Source organism: Coturnix japonica, chromosome 14 (genome assembly GCF_054131305.1).
Source record: "Coturnix japonica strain WE chromosome 14, WE-NBRP24, whole genome shotgun sequence".
In the NCBI taxonomy this organism is placed as follows: domain Eukaryota; kingdom Metazoa; phylum Chordata; class Aves; order Galliformes; family Phasianidae; genus Coturnix; species Coturnix japonica.
The window spans coordinates 10,324,443-10,347,073 of record NC_140676.1 but is presented as its reverse complement, the minus strand read 5'-3'; the positions used below and the strand labels follow the sequence as shown (position 1 = coordinate 10,347,073).

At 36.4% G+C, this 22,631-nt stretch overlaps 1 protein-coding gene across 1 annotated transcript in view; it reads left to right on the top strand.

Moving 5' to 3' along the window:
- The first annotated feature begins 6,418 nt into the window (after positions 1–6,418).
- Positions 6,419–22,631, top strand: part of SEMA6D (semaphorin 6D) — a 488,676-nt gene continuing 472,463 nt past the window's right edge. Inside the window, exons 1-3 of the mRNA XM_085515489.1 lie at positions 6,419–6,515; positions 11,706–11,753; positions 16,798–16,883. The gene's annotated coding sequence lies outside the window, so the exon portion shown is untranslated. The remainder of the gene's footprint in view (positions 6,516–11,705; positions 11,754–16,797; positions 16,884–22,631) is intronic.

The window sequence follows — 22,631 nt, the reverse complement described above, 5'->3', positions numbered from 1 at the left end:
TGTCTAACACATTCTGTACTCAACTTACCCTCTGAAGAAATATTAATTAACTAATCAACTTGTTATTGTTCTTCATTTGCATACCTGGAATCCCATTTAAGCTTTGAAATTCTATGTTCTCAAAGTGGTTGATGTTTTTTTAGTTCATAAGTGCAGCAACTTCATGCCCAGTGATACAAAATCTCTTTGTAGAGGTCTGTATGTTGTCAGCACAGCAAGCAAAATAGAAATGGAAGTGAGTTTGAAGTAATGAATAAAAATTTTTGCTGGACTACGTTCATTTTTGTGAGTTACGGAAGGTGAGCTACAGCAAAGTAGGAGGTCAAGTGACTTCAAGGGCCTGATGAATCCTCCAGGTGATCCTGGGCTCTGGAAGATAGCATGTGGTCCTCATTAGGGGAATACCAGCCATGCTAGAGCTCACCAAAGCAATCTCCTGTCCTTTACCACAGGACTGTGCTTAATATAGACTGAAGACCCTAATTTTAATGGGGATGTTGTCAGTGTGCTGAAGCACTGCATGGACTTGGCAGAGTTCTGGCATTAACATTGCTTGATGTATGGAAATGAAAATCTAAGGAAGGTATCTTTTGCAGTCTCTCTCACTTTAATTCCTTTAATCAAAGTTTTAATCAAGTTATTATGTGGCTACACTGTGACTGTAATTGTGTATGTGGATTTATGTGCAACATATTAAAAATCTTGCCACAAAAGCAACAATTTAAAATCTTACTTTTCATGCAGGTATAGTCTTCCTGCTTTCTGCTATTAAGAAATTGGATGTAATTGCTTGTCAGTAGGTAGTTGCTTGGGAAACACTTACATGAATCTAGGGAACAAAAGATGGAGAAAAAAATACAGCTTGATTTAAGCACAGAAAACCTGTTAGTTGAGCAGAACTCAGAATTAAAAATGTTACAAAATTCCTAGTAAGCATGCTAATTGCCTACAGTGGCTGTGCTGAAGCTTGAATTTCATTGTGTGATAAAAGAACAATATATTGTATTTATTTTTTTCTTAAAAATAAGAATTCTTTCTCATTATATCATAATATTTAGATATGACTGGAACAATACCATGCTCCTCTTTCTTTCACATTGGAAACAATTGTACTCATATGTATTTGAAACTTTCATTTTTAATTATCTGACAAAGCTAAATGTTACCTTCCAAGAATTAAATGTTTTGATCCATAATCATTTTTCATTCTACTTAGCTGATTCCACATAATGCAAAAGAGTTTTGGTTGTTATTAAACTGTGAACAGTGCTTCCCTTAGAGATTAATATACGGTCTTAAATATTTTATAAACATTTATTCATAAATATACGTTAATCCCAGAAACTATGCTAAGGTACATGCATGATGTGGAGGTTGTCTAAGACAGCCAGCATGGCTTCACCAAGGGCAGAATGTGCCTGACTACTTTCTATGGTGGATTGACAGAACTGGTGGATGAAATAAGGGCAACTGATGTCATCTATGTGGGTTTGTGCAAGGCCTTTGTCATGGTCCCACATAGCACCCTTATCTCCAAATTGGAGTAATATGGATTTGAAGGCTGGATTATTCTGTAGATAAAAAATTGGTTGAACATGAACAGCCATAGGATTGTGGTCAACAACTCTATTTCCAGATGGTGGCTGTTCATGAGTGGTATCCCACAGGTCTTGGGAGCTGTGCTCTTCAACATCTTATCAGTGATATTGACTATGGTATCAAGAGCACCCTCTGCAGGTTTGATGACACCAAGCTATGTGCTTCAGTTAATACAATAGAAGGATGGGACGGCCTGCTGAGGGACCTGGGCAGAAGTGGGCCTACATTAATCTAATGAGGTTCAACAATGTTTTCAGTATTATTTGCTCTATGATAGTCAACAGGACTTGTGCTAGTTGCTATGGGAAGAAATATGGAAAAACCATAGGTCTTTGTTTCCCCAAGGCAGACATCCTTAATGCAAATCGTCAACTTTTTTCAGTTTGTGATTGGTGCTCAGAAGCATCATTAGGATATTGGAAAGAACACAGCAGTCTTAGCATAGATCTGTCCTCCTGTTGTGAGTGAAAACATTCAGCTACCTTTTCTTTATCAAGCAGTATATCTGGAGATGTTTCTTCAGTTTGCCATGCTGTCTTTTTGTATTAGACAAAGTTACAACTGGGTAGCTCCATCCAACAATACTTAAGCTTTTCAGGTTTCTACCTCTCCTTTGAGTTACTTTCTCAGTATATGCAGTTGCATTTTTCCAAATTTTTATTTATTTTCTGAAATACTGCTAGGCAACGTGTTTGTGGCTACTATATCAGAATCTTCAAACTTTTAACTGAGAGAATTCCTGATAGTTCCTTGCTGCTGTTGCTTTGGAAGCTATATGACTAATATAACAGATATTAGAAATCACAAGTATTTATTTATTTATTTTTAAGGCAGATACCATAACTGTAAGTGAGATTGCAGTTTGTACTGGAAACTGGAAAACTAAAAGGAGTTTATGCTGATTTGTTGTTTGTAGACAGATTGATGTTTTTTTCTTTTCCCTTAAAGTATGAAATTTCTCATTAAACAAAGGTAAAAATGCCTTGAACAAAAGTAGTTTAGGCCTTCTTTTTTGAGCAATAGTTCCTTAATCTCTTTATGAGTTTTCAGGTCATGTTTTAGTCAGCAAAACAAATACACTGCTCAATGTTGTAGGCAATGATAACACCAGGACAAACACAGGAAATGCTTTTATTAATATGATCTAAGTATTTAATTGCCTTCCTTGTAGTTTAATCTTATCTTTACACATTGAAGCAGTGCATATTGTACACTTCTGATTCTCAAAGGACAGCTTTTCATATGGTGTTATAGAATAAGATGTTATCACCACAACCTGACAGACCTGTAAGGTTGCTTGTCAGCCGAAGGGCGAGAAAGTTTGTTGTAATTATGGAGAAGATGTACAAAAGATCATAGTTTGCAGTGCTGAATGCCTTTATAATTAAAGAAAAGGGATGAAGTTAGGATGTGCTGTGAATGCTGGGTTCCTAAGAGAAATGAAGTGTCAAAATCTAATAAGTCTCAAATAAGAGAGCTTGATCTTCAGATTATACATTTACAAACAGCTTAAAGTTAAAGAAACAAAGCTTTAAATTCTGATTGATGAAAAGACTTATTAAAAAGTCTAAATTCCTCAGTTTTGGTGTCACACACACAAACACACCATGTTTGTGAAAGTCTGGAGTGCAAGTCTCTCATAATTACAGAATCCATTCACTAAGGTAGCAATCTACTGGCAATGTCTGTTACCTATATGATCATTCCCTACAAATATGGCCAGCATTTTTTTCCCATTTTCCCTTACTTTTTAAAAAATTACCTCTGTTCATTCTTTTAAAGCATGTTACAAAGCACTGTGTGCTGTAGAGGTCCCAGAACAAGACAAAAAAAAAAAAAAGTAGGCATAAATTATCACTCTGCCAATAGCTGCTGTACAGCTTGCCTAGGGGTGTGCTATTATTTAGGCTGCTAAAGACAAGAAGTCAGAGTAAGTTGTTATGCTCTTGTATAAACTCTCTCAAAAGACTGTTCTGTTTCAATCTGCATGCAAAATGGCAATTAGTAGGTAATGTGAATACGACTTCATGCATAAGCCTCAAATTAAAATACTATTATGCCATTATACAAAAATATTAATACATACATCTATGAATAATTAAGCAAAAATTCTAACCCTCCTCTAAACTTAGAAATGCCACATAAACATTAATCTCAAATCCCTTACAAAACATAATACCTTTCCCAGTTTTCTGAAGGCAATCCAAAGGGCTATTTTAGAAATACTGTACTAGTCAGCTAAGAAAGATATCCTTTAATAAATTTTGAATTGTGTGTTTCTTAACCTTCTCATCCATAATTTTATTGCAGAAGTAGAATTATGTCACGTTAGTTCTAGCTAAAACCTGCTACAGGCCAATATCAGTGGCATAGTGTATTTTGACCTTGTGTAACACATTTGTTTGATGTAACCAGCTTATATTTTCTCAGTACTGGCACATGCAAGGGAACAGTATACATATTCTGGCATATGTCACTAAATTACACAGGGAATCTTGTTTTATCCTTTTGCTATTTTTAACAAGTCATTGAAAATTGGCATCTTCTTTTCCATCATGAATTTTCCAGATAACAGTGAATATTGCTGTTTTATTGTAGCTGTTGAAAATAGCAGTGAATTTACTTGCATATCCTTTGTAAGACCAACAGTTTATCAGTGTATATTGAACAATTTTTAAAATACTGTTTATTCTACACTAAATTTTACTAGTAGATCTGCAATTGGGCTTCCATCAACTTTTGTAAAAGCTAATTAAATAAAAGAATGTAGTTTCAGTATCATTTATTAACGTAACCACTTTAAATTTTTCAAGGGCAGGAATCCTGTTTCTATATTTTATCCTTACTATAGTGGAATCATTTCTAATTTACAGCAGTTGAAACTGGGCTTTAGGATAGAATTATTTATTTGGTAACAGCATAAAACAATAAGCATCTGCTCCAGTTCATCTTGTGCAGATTTATATATGATAAGAGTGAGCACTTGGGAAAGGTGAAGACAGTATTAGTATTATTATGTGTGTTTTTCTATATGCCCTGTTCTTGGTTTTTGAGCTTGAAGAGTCTACTGGGAAATCTAAGAACTCTTATCAATTACTCTAATAATAAATTCATCGAGACACAGCTCTTGTAATACTTTGTTCTTGGTTTTGATTCAATTATTTTGACATTTCTGAAATGAGCCTAGAAATGTCTCTCCACTGGGGGATACAAAGGCAAAAAGAACAACATAATATAGAAGTCATGAAGAAAGCCTTGTGAAAAGCCAAGATTCGAGAAACAGACAGGTGGAACGTTTCTCATTTCCTGCTGTCCTATCTCAATATACTTCAACAAGTGAACCGTATTTTACCATCAACATCTTCCATACAACTATAGCAGTGTTTGCTCTGATCAGTGATCCTTTGCCTTTTACCGAGCTGAGCATAAAAGATTTTGAAGAATGGAGTGAGGGAAAGAAAAGTTAAGGATTTCTTCAGGGACAAATCATCTTAAAATACTGCAGCTCACAGTTAGCTGGATTACTGGAAAGGTCTATCTGCTTTCAACTGCTTTTTATGTCATTTGATGGAATGTAAAGCAGTGTTGTAAGAATGAAATAGGGTTAATAAAAATGTTATGAGAAAATGTGGATGTTTCTTTCCTTCAGAATTTGAGACTGAAAAGCTTTGTATGCTTTCACATTCTTAATACAATTTAATTGTATTAATCCAGTTGTTAGGTATCAATTTCTTGCTTTCTGTCTCCTAGTTTACAACGAAGTCTTGGTTCAAAACCATGAATTTAACAGGGAAATGACACATAGGAATCACTCTGCACAACAAAATCAATTTCTGTACTTCTTTGATCTCAATAAGGAACTCTTAATCTTGGCTGATGATCTGTGTGACTGTGGGTGCATAGATTACATTGATTTTTTGGGGCATGGGCCATTATAGCCCAGCTTATTGGTGAAGTTTCTGTTCTGTGTGATCTGTATGGCCCACCATTGGAGAGCTTTCATGATAAAAGAGTGTGATAGCACTTAATCTTGGATTGCTTTACTGGGAATTGTAATATATTTGTATGCTTTTGATGTTAATGTTTTTGTTGTTGTTGTTGTTTTAATTATTTGTCCTATATTTTCAATTGTCTTATGTTCATGTTGTTAGTTCTAATGGATAGGCCATGCCAGTTTTGGGCAAGGCTACTGTTCTTCTGGCTTTCCTAGGCAAGTCATTTTGATGTGACACGTACTACCTATATGTGTTTTTCAGTTTTACAGCATTAGGATCTCTGACATCTTTCAGCTTGGTCCATACTCTTCTTTCTCCTTGTTTAGACAAGTGCAACTGTAGAAGCCTTGGAACTGTCCAATTTTGGGCTCTAATTATCTTCTGTTCTCCTGGTTAGATATTGGAATATTGGTCAGCTCTGAGCATCCCTTGCAGACCTGTCATGTACCAAGGAGAAAGAGCAAAGCTCTTAGTCTTGTGGTAAAGCAAGCTAACCTTGTGGTTTACCTGTGCTATATGTGCATGGCAGCTCTGTCAGTCCTAGATTCACGAGTTTCACTGAATATATACTGCATAATGCAGGAGCACAAATTCATGTCTGTTGCATCCTGGTTTTTTCCTTTTTTTTTTTTTTTTTGTTCTGATATGCTTTGAATTTAAGCATCTTGTATTATGTAGTGACTTGCTGGATCCTGTGAAATTGTAACCCGTATGGGAGATGAGAAAACTCAACTCAGGTTTGCTGTTATACTTAGCTTAGTATATCTGATAGAATCATTTTACGCCTGTAGATAAATGTTTCTATTGATTCTATTTTTTGTCAGCTGACTCTAAGTTTAAGTCTGTCAAATGAAAGAAGGATATATTGGAAAAAAAAACCCTAGGATTTACCCTTCCATCAGTGTCACTGCACATCCATAGGTAAGTTGGACAAAAAATCTGTTTTTAAAAATAACAACCTTAACTGAAAAGACGATGCTGTTAGGAGTCTCTAGCATAGTGAAAATCACAAAACTAAGGACAAATCTATGTCACTAGTGAAGAATGTTTCCAATCACAAACGTATTGAGTGCAGCTCAGTATCATTTGAGTATGCTGTCAGGCTGGTTATAGGGTTTTTTTGTTTTGTTTTGTTTTTGTGAAGAGTTCAAGCACTGAGCTCTCAAGGAGATAAAATTCTCTTCTCTATGCATGTCATCTCCACGTCAGGTTAAGGTCACTTGAAAGACAGCACCAGGGGACATTGCATTATGGCTCTGTGTACAGAGAGCTGATCTATTGATAAGCAGAGGATTTTGGCTTATAGACTAGCCATTCTGTGGTGGTGTAAATATTTACTCAGAAGTGGAATATAAAACAGTACATGAAGAGTGAGTTTTTATTTCTTTTGGGACTTTCTTCTTTTCTTCTTTTGGAAAAATCCATTAAAAGTTTTTCTTTCATGTAGCATATAGAGATTGCAGTGGATAAATCAGATCTGAATGTACCTCCAACAACTGAAAAAAAAACTTTATTTTGGATGCTAGTTGAAATTGTTATAACGCTAAAGACTTATGGTTAGTTTTGTAACAAGCTTACAGATCATCCATAGTATTCTAAGAGGTGCACTTTGCCATCTGAAGTGTATAGTAGTGTATAGTGTATGAAGATAACAGAAATCAATGAATCATGTCTAATGGTGTGGAGTATACCAATGATTTGATTTGTAGATGGTCAATTTTTTAAATTTTTTTATTTTTTTTGCATTTCCTGCCCCATACAAAGTGTAGGTACCCAATGGCCTTGTAGCTCAGACCAATGATACTGCATCATAGTCATTTTCTATGGTATTACATTTGTTATTTGGAACCATAGAATGATACAATATTCTGAGCTGGAAAAGACCCATAAGGATTGTGTCCAACTACTGGCTCCATGTATGATCTCCCACTGTTCAAACCATAATTCTAAGGGTGTTGCCTGAGTTCCCTTGAAATCCAGAAGCTTGATGCTGTGACCGCTGCCCTGGGCAGCCTGCTGCATGCCCACCATTGTCTGGTGATGAACCCTTTCCTCACACCCACCTGACCCTCTTGTGATGCATCTCCTTGGGTCTTGTCACCAGAGAAAACAGATCAGTGCCTGCCCTCCCACTCCTCTCATGACTGTCACATGATTTTTGACTTTGAATATAGTTATATATTATGTCCTTGGACATTTTCTAAGAAAGTAGTTCAATTCTGTATCATCTTGATATTATTACTAATTTGATCCAAATATATAATTTTTCAAATGAATTATGAATGCATTTTCACATGTTGAAGATATTAGATTTTAATTCTCTTGAGCTGCATACTTTCTTGCTGCCCCCCGCCTATCTCTGGGAAAGGGGAGCAGAAGGACCATGCCACATTTATCGATTCAGGAGCAACAGCCTTCTCCATGGCGTTTCCTGGGAGGGGATAAGATCTTGCTTTGGTGTCATGTGTTGAATTTGTACTAAACCTGGCAAGGTGCTAAGAGGCATTAAACCTGCTGTGTGGGGGGTTTGCTTCAGTGAAGGAATTGTCAGGACTTGATCTGTATGAAGAGCAGGGCTAGGAATTATGAATGAACCTGTTTGTTTGAATATCCTTCATACTTTTATTGGTGAAAATATGTAGATTTACTGGAGAAATGACTTTGGTATATAGTCTATCTTTCCTTTGTCACTGGAAATTTCTCCCGTTGTTTTCAATCAACTTGTTAGTCTTGCAGTACCACAGTTCTGTTTTTTCAGTTTTTGTTCATTTGTTTCTTCTTATGCTTCTGAACCTTAACTACTATATGTTGTTTTGTTTTTTTTTTTTCCTGTACCAAAAATTTGGATTGTCTTATGCTTCTTGAACACTCATGTAATGTAGCAGATCTGCCGTGTGTAATGGTTGAGCTTGTAATCAATCATGTTGAAGTTACAAAGATAATCCCTGTTTCTATGTTTCTTTAAATGAAGATAAAAACAGTTCTTTACAGTGGAATGATGTCATGAAAAAAAAAAAAAAAGCTAGATATTGTAAGCAAGACAAGGAGATTTGTCATGCTACTTTGTTTTGAGTCTTGAGGATGGCCAAGATGAAGCAGAGATAAGCAGTTTTGATGTCTGCTGTTAGATTCTGTCCTGTGAGAATACATTTTGCTAGCAAACACACTCTTATCTGTCATACAACATACACTGAGCAGAAGACTGGCAATTTTCCTGTGAATGTTGCTTCAGGTTCTCCAAGTTCTTTGCAGATGATGAGTGATCCCTGTAGCAGCTGCAAAATAGAAGTGAAAGGGTACCGTTAGTTATATGCCATCTGGGGATATGGGGTCCTGGGGCAACTGATGTTGCAACTGTGAATTCCCACTAAAGCAGCCTGGCTGGAGTTCTGGAGTTGCTGTTGCTGACTTTTATTTTATGGAAACCTCTTTTTTTTTTTTTTTTTGTTCTAGGAACAGTTGCTTTTTATTAATTTCAACTTATTTGTTGATGGTTGTGGGGATATTAAAAAGCAACACAAAAATTAAAAGCTAATTAAAAGGAAAGAAACCACATGAGTTTCCTATCAGAAATACTTTGGGGATGAAATATGTTTGAAGTGTCTCAGGGGTGCAGGGAAAAAAACAGTCCTTTAAAATCCATTTCCAAAGTAATTTATTTCTTTTAATTCAATTTTTAATTTTTGTTATAAACCAGCATTATTCCTACAAACTCTCTTCTCCAGGTAATATGATGTACTCTGTGTCTCCAGAGACATTTAGAAGTTCCTATCCAAGCCTTCACTGGTGGGTGTGCAACACCAGGCAGTGAGCTTTGCTGAAGGCTAGGCTTAGTGGCTCAGTAAATAAAGCTCCAGTGAAAGCAAGTAGATTCATCCTGTATGCCCAGTAGACTGAGAACAAGTTGACACATTGGTATGTCTTAATATTGGCTCAAGGGTCTTTTCTGAGTCTTTCTTTCTTTGTTTGTTACCATATTATGTATTTGAAAAAGTAACTGAGCAAAAGCAGATCTATCTGAATATGTTATGGAAGAGATGCCCTGCTCATACTCTTCCTTGTTGTCCAAAGTTTGAGTTATTTGAGAAATCTGCAGTTAGCAAACTCTGCTCATACCTTAAGTGCTAATTTTAATATGCACATCATGTTTGAAAAATGTCAGCAGAAAAGACTGAATAATACTTGTTGCGTATTCATCTGAAGTACATAATTGCTCCAGCTGACATGTATGAATGCACTTTCATTATCGTGTCAAGAGGACACTTTGTGCTTGCAAATGAACAATGTTTGGGGTTGGCAATAAAATGGGAAGCACTTGCTTAAATAAAGTTTATTACAGCTTTTTAGAAAAATGTAATTATGAAGTGTTCATACTAGATGAGAACACTGTTTCTGAAGTGTTAACTTTAATACAAAAATAGAGTTATGTTTTAAAGGGGAAGACTGCAAGGTGTTCAGGTTTTACTAAAGCAAGCACAATACAAATGTAGAATAATGCAATTATTTACTTGTCCACACAATCCTCATTGGGTTCATGAGCAAGTCCCACAGATTGTCCAAGGACTGACAACAGCCTGTACCTTCCTAAATCAGTCCACTTGTTTAGTGACTATGGGCAGAAAATGAATGCATATGGTTGTTTATTCAAAGCTCTTTTTGAAATTTGGATATTCAGTGGTCCTGGGTGACCTCTGGCCTGTTGTTTAGCTCTCTGTAGATATTACTCAGTACAAGAAAATAAATAGAATTTTCTTTTTGTCTCAACATAGGTATCCAACTTGCATGGGGTAAACACTTTCAAGGCTGCCAAAATTTCTCTAGGCTCCAAGACATCAAAGCTGGTATTCAAATTTATGAGCTGCTGGCTACCAGTGTTGTGCCTGGCCTATTTATTATACAGAACATATGAGTTAGGTTATGATTCTGACTCATGAGTTGCTCTTCGTTTAAATCAAGGACTGGTGAATTATGGGTTACAGTCTCTGGAGAAGCACTGCATGAGTCTCCTGTGTAATCTGTAAATGTCACCTCTTCTGTAGAGTTAAGCTGCATAGGGAAATGTAGGATGGAAAGTACCAGCTGGTTGAGCAAGAAGGAGAGCTGCTGGAGAGTGTAGACTCAGCTGGTGGTGGACAGAGCAGTCAGGACCAGCTGGCAGCAGTGGGGATCCACCCATCTGGGGGCTGGAGACTGAGTTGAGCAAGAATAGCCAGGATGTGTATTGATTCATCACCTCCATGTGACAACCTCAGCCAGCAAGGCTGTGATGCAGCCTCTGGCATCAAATGAAACCTGAAGCCCTGAGGGAGCACAGATGTCAGCATTATATTTCAGTGTGATGAATTTCCTATTGTAGGTACCGTTTTTGCACTACCTCATGCTAGAAAGAGTGAGTTTGATCCATACCACAGTCAGCGGTTAACAAAAACTTCTTTAACAAGTGATGTAAAGAAAAATGAAAGAATGCTCTCCAAATAGGAGAGTTTCATAATTTGATGTTTTCCTCTGTTCTTTAAGACTTTTTCAGAAATTTCAGCCATACTGTTGTGCTTAAAAGACTAGTGTTTGCCTCAGCAGTGAGGCAGATTTTGCACAGAGGAAATAATAAAAGTCCTGTGAAATCTCTGTTTTATAGTTATAGAGAACTTGTATGTATTACCCTATCACTCCTGTATATTTTGTCTGCATTTGAAAAATTCAGTAATTTTTCTCTGTAGATATGTTAATACTTGTCCTTTGTGTGGAAATAAGAAAAATAATATAAAGCCATTTAAAAAAATTTTTGCTGTTCTTGAGACAGGAACTTCTCTATTAAATCTTGTCTGCTCTGCAACTGTACTCTACATTTATTTTTCTTCTAAGTTTTTAAATAATCTCTTGGTTATTTAGGAATGCTCCTGTAAGGCTTTTCCAGCAGTCCTCATAAGACTTGTAGTATGAGTGCTGCCTTTCAGTGAGGCTTCTCATAAAAGAGCATTTCTGGTTGATGTCTGCAGAATTGCATGTATTCCAATGGCCTTGTAGGGTATTGATGAGTTCTAGCTCTGTGAGATTGCCTTCCCATTTCTTGGCTTTTAACCAGAATTTTCCTTTTACTGTTATTCTTTTCAGTGATTTGACTAGACTATACCTGTAAAGAGGACCAAGTTAAATCTTGAGGTAAGAGATCCAAATGGTGAAAACAAAATCAAAACAAAACCCAAACCACCACCACCACCACCTGGCTACTCATCTCATTCTTGGCTAAAGTATGTTAAGGTCTAATTATCTTCCTGTGGAAATTTTGCTTCTTATTTACAACTTCAACTCTGATTACTCCATTTTCCTGGCGTTGTTGTTGTTTTTGTTTATGTGTGTAACTTTAGAAGGCATTACTACAGACTCAGGAATTCAGCAACTCTGTTTTAATTTCTATAATATTCACTTTTTAAGGTTATGACAGCAAATTATATTGTTGCTTTAGCACCAGAAAAATGTAAGGCTTGGTGGTAGCTGACTGGGATTAAACCTTCATGGAAAACTCACAGCACCTCTAGCTGCTGCTATTTTTCCTTTCTTTGTGGCCTAAGGGGGGAAAAAGGCTCTGTTTCAATGAAAATAACACTGCATTGTATGTATCTGTACAAGACATAAAAGAACAGGAATGTTTAGCCCACACAAAACATGGTTCTGCCACTGACAGAAAAGATTCAAAGCTACTCTGTTGGAAATACAATATTTGTAGAGAAAGAATGGCTGCAAAACTAGCATATAAGCTTAATGACTGTATACTTAATTGTTTCACTACTAGCCCCTAATATGCACTCTGCATTTGTAAGAAGAGCATGATATCCGTGGATATATTCTTTCACTTTCAGCTAATGAAGAGAGATTACAATTCTGTACAGTTTAGTTTTCAGCACATAAACTCTTATGAAAAATGAAAGGCATCACGTACAATTCTGCACTGGTAGGAAAGGAAAAGGGAATTACAGTATTTTGCTTTGGGACAGGAGAAACTGGAAACAGAATCACTGAAGACATGTAAGTAATCTGTTTATTTCACATGCAGGAATGCAGTTGGGAGCATAACTGGATTACAGCTAGTATGCTTCATGGTTTTAATTACAAACTGGTAAGAGGATTGTAGAAGAGTTACTCAAGTCTTTATTTTTAAGTGATATTTTAGATGGTTTGAGTAAGTTCTGTCACAATAAAAATAAATAAGATGTCTGTCATAGCCTTTTGCAAAAATCAAATAACTGTAAGTGTTTTAAATGCAAATTCAGTACTTTCCTGTGGTTAGTTGTACCTCTGGGTAATGTGTCAGCTGCGCCTAAGGTGTGGGTGAAAATTCTAAAGAGAAGGTGATAAAAATAGGTTGTGCCCAGTAGCGATGCGGAGCTCATGCAATGGAGTATATAGTACTTCTGAGATAGGCTTGAGATGTAGTGTGTGTATATATATATATATATATATATATATATACACCAGAGAAGAGGAACAGTGAGAAGGGGCAAGAGAAGATTTTATTTGACTGAAAAGTGAAGAAATGGAAAATGTCAGATTTCTGTTCCATCAAGTATATGAAGACATTTTGTTTTCAGTTTGGCTTATCACCACTGAATTCCTACCGGAAGTTAATGATTTTAAAAGTATAGGATCTTCTGATGCTGATAAACTCTGCACTGACCAAGGAAACTGATGAAATACTTTAATTCCATATATCAGTTTTAATGTTCTGGTCAGAAGTTTAATAGTTTATCTGCAACCTCAGTTAACCTTAAATTTCATTCCAATATTGTGCCACTGGAAGATCTCAGCAGGGATGAAACACAGTGATAGCGGTAAGTGAAAACTGAGTTATGGAATGTGGGCAGAGCAGAGGAACAATGAGTAATACACAGTGGTTACTGAGAAGTTCAGAAGAGCTAGGTAATCTAGGTAAGAGGAATTAGTGTCCTTCAGTAATTGATGTACAAAAAAAGGAAGAGGAGATAAATGTTTTCCAGGTTATGACAGAGAGGGAAAAGACAAGCCAGAGGCAGCAAGCAGTAGTGTCTGGGAAGGTGGATGTGCAGAGGAAGTTTTCAGTGCCAGATTTGGCACTGCTGATGCAGGTTAGGGTGGTCGTTTCAATTTGGTATATTCTTTTTATTTCTGATTAGCTTGGATGTAGTCACTCTATGAATGACTCTCATCAAGTGACTTGAGACTAAGTTGCATTTAGCTTCAACAAATCTGATCTCAGATATTATTCATTCATTCATTTAAATTACACTGTTCACCTGAATGTGGTACTCATTTGCCAAACGCTGAAGTATAATTTCATTCGTAAGTCAAAGGCTGCTCAACTCATTCACGATGGAATAAAAATAGCGAAGGCTGACATAGACTTGGCTATAAGTTCTATACAGGTACACCCCTAGAGACTCTGGGGTTAGAATGTAGTCAAAGTCAGTTATTTTCCCCTCTATTATTTCAATATCCCCTCAAATTTATCATCAGGAATGAGGCCTCTGTCACTCCATATGACTTTAGTCTGATGCTTTGCGATGCACAGGGAACTTTATCCCATCTGGAAAGAGTTTAATTTCTGGTGTTCCTTCAGCAGTCAACAATATTTCCTTGCTGTGTAGTCAGAGCCAGGCCCTTGTTTATAATGATACTTGTCATTGTAATGAAGTACAAAAACAACTGGGTAAACTTGGCATAGCTGGTATGTTTTATTGATATTACTGCCCAAACTAGTGAATGTTTGGGGAACTTGCGATGTTCCATCTTTTCAGTATGTTGAGTCTGATGTTGCATGTATTCTCTTGAAAAGTATTTTGGAGTTCTCACTGTACAGTGATGATGTATGTGTATAAAGGCTATTGTATATGAGACTGATTACTCTCACTGAATGAATGAACAATTCCATAGTCAAAGTGAGAGATATATTAGGCAAAGATGGAAATAACACCTCCAGCAGTGAAGGTTATTGAGTAACCCAAGCTGACTCTCACTGCATTCCTTCATAATGATGTTGGCCATTACAATGAAATAGTCTATTAAGGGAATAAAAGATTATCAATAAGTTATTTAAATGTCTGCTGCTGAACCTATAATAGTTATATGGTACCTTTTAATGTAAAGTAAGATACTTCACCTTATGATGCAATTGGTTAGGAGAAAAACTCTTCCTTTTGTGTTTTATATCAAAATTAGGGTGAAGGCGGAGTTATACTCTTTTGCCTAATGTGCATTTATTCTCATGATAATCTTGCAATTTTTATAAGACTTGCAATCATGAGAGGAATGAGGTGGTGGTACAGAGGTTAAATTACCTCTCACCCTAAAGTTGGCAGAGGATATTGGATGATTGGCTCAGCATGATGCACATTAGGGATGACTAAGGTGTTGCATAATACAGTTCTTGGCTTTTGGCTATGGAAAGAATTATAGCCCTATTTCTAGTGGTATAGCTGTCTGGAAAATAATTTAAGGCTTTTTGGAATGATTCAATTCTACTGGCAGTCTTTAAACTCAGATTGTCCGATTTTATATTGTCTGCTGAGGGCCTACAGGAATTCTTAGTAATAGCTGAAGCCATTAATACAGTGGCTTTTCAGTTGAAGAATGTGTATTTTTGACTTTTTTATGTAATGTACAATTCATTGGAATTTAAGTACTGTTTTTTTGGGTTTTGTTTTTTTGTTTTTTATTAGTCTGTAGAAGAATAAGAGATTAAATTCCTTTTAAACAAAGCAGACAGTCTAAACTTCCCAAAGTCCTCACTTACATGATTAAAGACATGAAGAAACTGACAGGTTTTCAGAGATCAATTAGATTTATTTCAATAATTTAATTTTAAGAAAGAGTGGATATAAAGCACAGTTTGTTTTAAAAATATTTTGCAGTCTTTCTTGATTATATTTTGACGAGAGTATTGATTCTTCCTTTTAGAAATTGTAGTAAGGTAACAGATTGTAAGGGTTTGAATGATAGTCCTTAAGTAACCTGTTGAATGCTTATTATGCAATTATTTTTATCTCACAGAAGATTATTTTTTCATTATTTTCACCCAGTCCATATGACAATAACAAAAAATCTCCAACTCAGCAGAATGCAATGCTATTAAAATGTGCGAGTAGCAATTAAAAGCCTTAAGAGAGGAAAGTATTTCAAGGAAAAGTCTGTACTGAAAGAAATTAGAGTGCCTATTAAAATTATTAGGATACTGCAACTGTGGTTTGTAGTTGAGAATGCAGAGTGTTTTCTGAGTGCGAAATGTCCCTCCAAATTGCCAGTCATGCAGAGTTAAATGCAGAGTTCCACTTCACTTAGTGCTTTTTGATGCATCTATGGAAAAATTAGATGAATCAGGCAGTTTGGGGGCATATTGGTGCTTTGGTTGGAGAGGGAAGACTCAGGGCTCAAAATGGCAAGGGGTTTAGTACCCTGGCAAAATGAATGGAATGATGAAATAGTGATTTTGTAATGTCAGAATAAGGGCTGTAGGCTGATAAGGTCTGCAACAAGCTTATTTTAGAAACTGGCAAATACAGATATCAACAACTTTTGTATAAATTTGTAGGAATATTTATTAAAAAGAATGCTTTGATGGAACATTAAGGCATTAGGAACTGGAATATCTATAATGTTGATTTTAATCTCTAGAGATTTTTAGTTCTGAAACACTTTTGGAAAAAGCTAAGGTGCATATCTACATCTGCAGTTCAGCTTATATATGCACGCATATATGTATGAGCAAGTAGACAGTACAGTCTACAGTTTTATGTTTATGTGAGACTTTGATGTTTATTAAGAATTGTAGAAAGAGCAAATCCATGGCAGATCATCATATGGAAATGAATTCTTTGTTTGGTAAGGATCCATGTAAAAATAAGAATTACAAGGAACTGAATCTCAACAAAGAAACAGGTGGTATTAATAGTTGTATTGCAGTGGCAGCAAATTTAGTGAACAAGATAAATGAAAGATGTTTGTCAGAATGAACTTTACGGCCAGTCAGGAATAAGGCAGAGTAACTTAGACCAGAGAAGAGATCTCAGCATGAACTTTCAATGGTATGAAATAAATGCCTTTGACAGAAAAATGTTTATGAGGATAGAATGTAGTAGGAGAGAAAGGTTGCTTTTGTAGTCCTTTTAGATGTGTGTGTATATATATATATATATTTATAAGCAATGTTTTAATTAGAGCTTTTCTTCCTCTACAGGGAAATGCTTCCTTCTATGACACCTATTACAGCAATGAAACTGTGTGATTTTTGTCCATTATTTCTGCTATTTGAGCTTCGTATAGGTGAGTAGGCATATGAGTTACATATATCTGAGTTTCTTAATTCATTTATTTATGTGATCATGATTATTAAAGGAAATGGCTGGAGGATAACATTTTGGTAATGCATAAACCGTCATATTAGAATGATCTTAGAAGTTAATAATAGCAATGACCTTAAGTCAGGCAAGATCAAGAAATGCTTACCATTGACAAGAATACGCCTTAAGGAGTTGCTGGCATCATCATTCTTATTCTGACTGTAGTTTCTATCATTATAAAAGTAAAAGCTCCTTCTGTAGAGCATCTGTTCTCTGTTTCTATTACTTACAGAAGTAGATAACTTGAGTTCTACATTATCAGACTAATAATACGTCAATTTCATACACCTCGGAAAGGATCTTTGTATGAAGTTCACTGGCTTTGTCATGGCATCCAAAGATTTATTTCTCTTCCCATTTTTTATAATTTCAGTGACATTTCTGATTCCTTTTCTGCCACCTGCTGATGCAGCACTAGCAGCACAAGGAAATTACAGGGATCACTTATCACAGTATTAATGCCCTCAGAAACAAAAAGAACATTTAAAGTTAAAACTCCTCCACACTGGCTTTAGGTCTGTGGTCCTTTGAATTGTCTGAAATCTGATTGTGTGTAAAATCCAAAGAGCTACTTTACCTTGAGAAGTCAGAAACCCTGTTTCCAGAGAAGATGCATGTTTTCAGAACAGTTTTACCCTCTGCAAATCTCTCTCTCACTCCCTAATTTTTATAAGACGTTCTTTGTGTCTGTCACTTTTCTGCTACATGTAGATTGTGCGTGTCAGGGGGCTGACACACAAAAGGCCTCAATCTCTTAAGAAGCTGCCACCAGAGCATCTAATAGACTGTCAGTTTGGATGTTTAAATGAGACATAGCAAGGGAGTGAATAATGCTTTTAACAAAAAGCTGGTGGGCAGACTACAAAAATGCTCAGCTCCTCTGACAAAGTAACTGGAAATGTGGTATTTGAAACAGAAGGTAGGTATAGATGAAAGCATCAGTAACAGGTGAAAAATGATGCTCTCATTGGGGCTGTTAACAAGAAACAGAGAAGGCATTTTTGGCTGAAGAGGAAAGCAGGTAAGGAGGAATAGAATTGCTTTAAGCAGATTGTCTCCATTGTAGGACACAGTGTTGCCTCCCTTTCTGATTGTTGTATATACATATGTCACACTGAAAATAATGCCTCCTATTTATTTCCATGAAAACTCCAGCAGATATAAAGAGCACAATGGGGCAAATTCTCAGTTACAAAATACCATTTCTCAACCTAGTTACCTCTGTTAGCCAATTCCCACAGATAAACTGATTGAGATGCTCTTCGTTTTCTGGTGTGATAGCTGTTCATGACCACTCAGAACATGGCTTGTCTTTCATGTCGCTGTAATCACTGCTGAGATTTACCACCCATGATCTCACTGTACTCACATCAACTGTTTGGTCTCCATAAACATTCAGCAAGCAGTGATGAAAGTCAGTGGGTACCATTTTTTTCTGCACAGAAGAATTCAGCTCAGTTCTTTTGCTTCATCCGCAATTCCATGTCGGATACCAGTTTGTCATATTACTGCTCTGCTGCCATCTGTTGCACAGTAACAAAATGTAACGGAATATTGGTGGGAAGGTTCACCCCCTGACACCATACCACTCATATTCAATTCCGACCTTGTGTGACAACAAAATAAAATAGGAGGCATTACTTTTGGAGTAGCCCTCATCACACATACATGTGCATGTCTGAGCCCTGCAAATTAGCATTTGTATGTCTTGATGATGTTTTATGTCACTACAGGTGACAAAGAATGGATACCTCAGTTATTTAGTTTGGAGTAAGGACTGGTGAACTGGAAAATTCTGTTTGGTGGTGTCTAGCAGTTCTAAGCTATGCCTTCACACAAAGCTGGAGCCTCATGTGGATTAGCTTACTAGTTTTTCTGAGCATTTTTTTGGGTGTGGGAGGGAAGGAGGTTGAGATTTATTTCACTACTTTACAGTACAATCTGTATTAAGTGGATTTTGGCTCTAGAAGAACAAGTAAACTCTTAACATTGTGATTGAAGGTGTTCTTATAGGATATATGAAATTATAATAAAGGAAATACTAAGAAAAGTTCTTTACATTTGCCTGAGAAAGGGCGTATAAAGCAAAAGTTAGTGCTGCTGTAAAGGAGCATGTTCTTATTTTTGTGTCTGTTTTCTGTCTCATTACATGGAAGTTTTCAAGATAAGATGAATTTCAACATGTTAAAAAATCCTGTGAGATAATGATTTTAATTCTATATACACTTCTTCAACATAGCAGCTTTTTCAGATCCCACCTTGAATTTGTTCACTTGTGTAGTAGAGGTGTCTCAGTGGTCTCACTGCATATATGCCAGGCAGAGGGTATGTATCTTCTTGCAGAAGGTATAAAATGAATCTCAGTTATTGGAGGAATGGTATTCTTTAATCAGAATTACTGTTAACATGCAAGTATAACATGATCTATGAAAAGGATAAAGGCTTACAGTATTTCTGCCTACTCTGAACTTCTAAACAACTTCTGCTGTGATATTAGTATTCAAAGGTAATATACCCAAATTGATAGCTTGTTTTTCAACTATGCACTCTCTCATCTGTGTTCAGAACTAGAGTATAAAAATTTCCACCTCTATTTCAAGGTATTAGAGGAAAAATAATCTGCAATTGAACATATTTGTTGGAATTTGAAGCAGAGAAATAACTTAGTATTTATTTATTATGTGCTCTTATATCTTTATTATATATTAAAGAAAAGCACTGCCATAAAAATGTCATCATCTGTTTGTGCTCTGTGTATTTGAGGTGACACACACCTCTGACTGGGATGTTGGACTGAAGCTTCAGATACAAAGCCTAGATGAAGTGGAGGGAAGATTTCCTGGAGTCCCCATATAGTTCACTGCCTTAGTTTAACTCTACAAGGAAAATGCAAGTTGTCTTCTGCACTTGTGCTGCTTCTATAATGCCATACATCAGTGGAGTCAAGGTCACCTTGCAGTATCACATAATGTCACTCTCTGCCCTAAAATGGGAGTTAGGTGCTATGGTAGTAAAAATAACTGCACCTGATCTATCTTTTGGTATTTGGTGGTAGCACCAGAGCATCTCAACTGGGTCTAGAGAACATACTAGACTTAAAGACCGGGTGTATTCCCTAATCTGGTGTAGTTCAGTACAAGTTTCTACAAGCAGCTTCAGGACTGTAGGAAAGGCTCTGGAATGCTTTCCTTGTAGTTGTGTTATGGTGTTGAGGGACAAGTCTAAATACAGTAATGTTGCCCTGTTTACTGTTTGCAGATTGTGTGATTTCTTACTAGAGCTTAGACACTAAGGTGTCAAGATGGAAATGCCAATAGAAGATGTTAGATACTCTCTTCTCTAAAGACTTAAACCCTTCTTAGAAATGTAATTTAAAATCCTGGCCAGGTTCTTTCATCTGTCTTGGTTGTGGGCAGACTTTCTGAACAGGTACCATGTATTTAGATCCTAACAAGGTTTTTATTGAATGTAAAATCCAGTTCATGTTCATTTTGTTCTAGATGATCTTTTTTATGATCACCTAGTTCTGCCAAAAGCTTTCTGTATGAACACTATTAGGACTGTGAGCACAGAACTTCTATTCTGCACTTGGAGGAAATGTTTTCAGTTGTGCAAGGAGGCCATTTCTGAAATTAAGTTAATTAGCATTCAGATGCTGCTTCATGGAGCAGCTCTCAATTGTCAAACTTGTTTGAATGCCTCTTTATGTTGCTATAGTTTTTGTGCTGAAGAACCACCCATGTTCTCAATAATTCACTGCTAGGTCTTCAGAGCTTGCAGCAAAAGTGAGTGACCCAAAGAAGGCATTAGTAGTCAGTTATTGACTCTTCCTTCTTTCCCACCCCTCAATACTGGATCCACCCCCACCTTTGGCTACCTGTTTTGCTGATAATTTGCCAATTAACAGGTGGTGAGCACAATGTTGCTGCATTTCATTAAATAAACAGTTTTCCAGATGGCTATAATATTACATCTTTAAATAAAAGTACACAAGCTCAGTGTCAATGTCTTATTTATGGAATGCTTTTGGCTTCTGAATTGCTTGTTGAAATGGTTGTTAGCCATTTGGTCACCGAGAAGTAATTGTGTATTACTGTAGACAACAAGCTGTTTGCATTAATTAGCAATCAAAGCATATTGTCAAGTGGGGAATAGCATGTCTTTGACATCTCTGCGGATTCTGGTAATTGAAGCAGGACAAAACTGTGGATTTTCCTTTACTGCATGTTTATAGTATGAAAGTCCATCTGTCCACATAATCATCTGCAAAATCACTAGGGCAACAGCTGGTAGAAATCAGGTTGGTGAAACAGTATATGAAGGTATAAGGAGGTTTGTGAAATGACATTGTCTTTCAGTAGCGCAAGTTTCTTTTATGAACATCTCATGACATTTCCAAAAAGGGAAAAGTGCAAAAGTTTTGTTTTCCGCAAGTTAATAAAGAAATGTAGGTGTGATCATAGGTAACTTGAACCAGCTTTAAGGAAAAAATAAAATAATATAGAACAGCAAATGCTCTGAGGGCAGCACAGTTAAATGCTTTAGATGAACATCATACAGACAGCGTGGTTGCATGGCTTTAACCTCAGAAAGGTTTACAGTCTTAACATTCTCTCTCTCTCCTACTGTACTTTTTAAGGCTTTTTGGTGTCAGCAGCCTCTCCAGAGAGACAAGTCTGGATGAAGACTGTGCCTTTAGCTTGAATACTTTGTGATTTTTTGTTAGAATAGTTGAAAGAGTATTAAAAGACTGGAAAAGATCAGAAACTTTGTTCCACGTGGGCTAAGGGAAGTAAAAATTAAAAAAAAAATAAAAAATCTAGAATTGACGTTTTAAATAACGCTATGGGGCTTTTGCCCTTTAGCCAGTTACCTTCCCTTCCCCTTAAGAAATATGAATATCTTCTGATACCACACTTATTCTAAGCAGCAATCATTTATAATACTCAGATTCTGTGCATTTCTCATGTGTTTTCTTTCTTAGCAAAGCTTTTTTTTTTTGAAATGTTCTTAGTCCTAGGAGAGTTCAATAAGTTTTTAAGAGAACCTGGGAGCCTTGCATGCCTTCTTGTTAGCATGGTACCAACTTCACTCAAGACGAAGTTAGAGTGGTCTCTTTCTTGTGTGTCAGTACATGTTGGTGATGAAAGGCAATGAATGGGTGAAATGTTACTGGTTTTCGTGTTGTCCTTTGAAAGTGGAGGCCCTTGTGCCTTGATACAGGAAGACAGAAATGCTGAATGTGTCAAAGATTTTTATAAGAAGTGAACATCTTTTCTTCGAAAAGTACTGAGAAGTGCAGGTTTGACTGCATTTGTGGCATTTTACATTGTCAAGGTCTCAGTAGATTTTGCACTTACAAAGCTCAATGCTAGCCTAGGGGGTCCAAAGCAGCAATATTTTGTGGAGAGGTGAAGAAGTTACACAGAGGTTTCCTCAACTTTTGCTGCTTATGGTCATCATGCTGTCACTTGCTTCCCAATCCACTGCAAATAAAATAGAAGATTTGATTCTCAAAACTTTTTGTCTTGAGCAAGAGAAACACTGTGTTCCTTAGATAGAAACACAGCTGGGCTCCAGTTCTCAGGGAGAAACATTATTAACTACATAGTACCGCTATTTGTCTTTTCAAATCCAATTAATCATATAAGCTTAAAGTGGATTTAAGCAT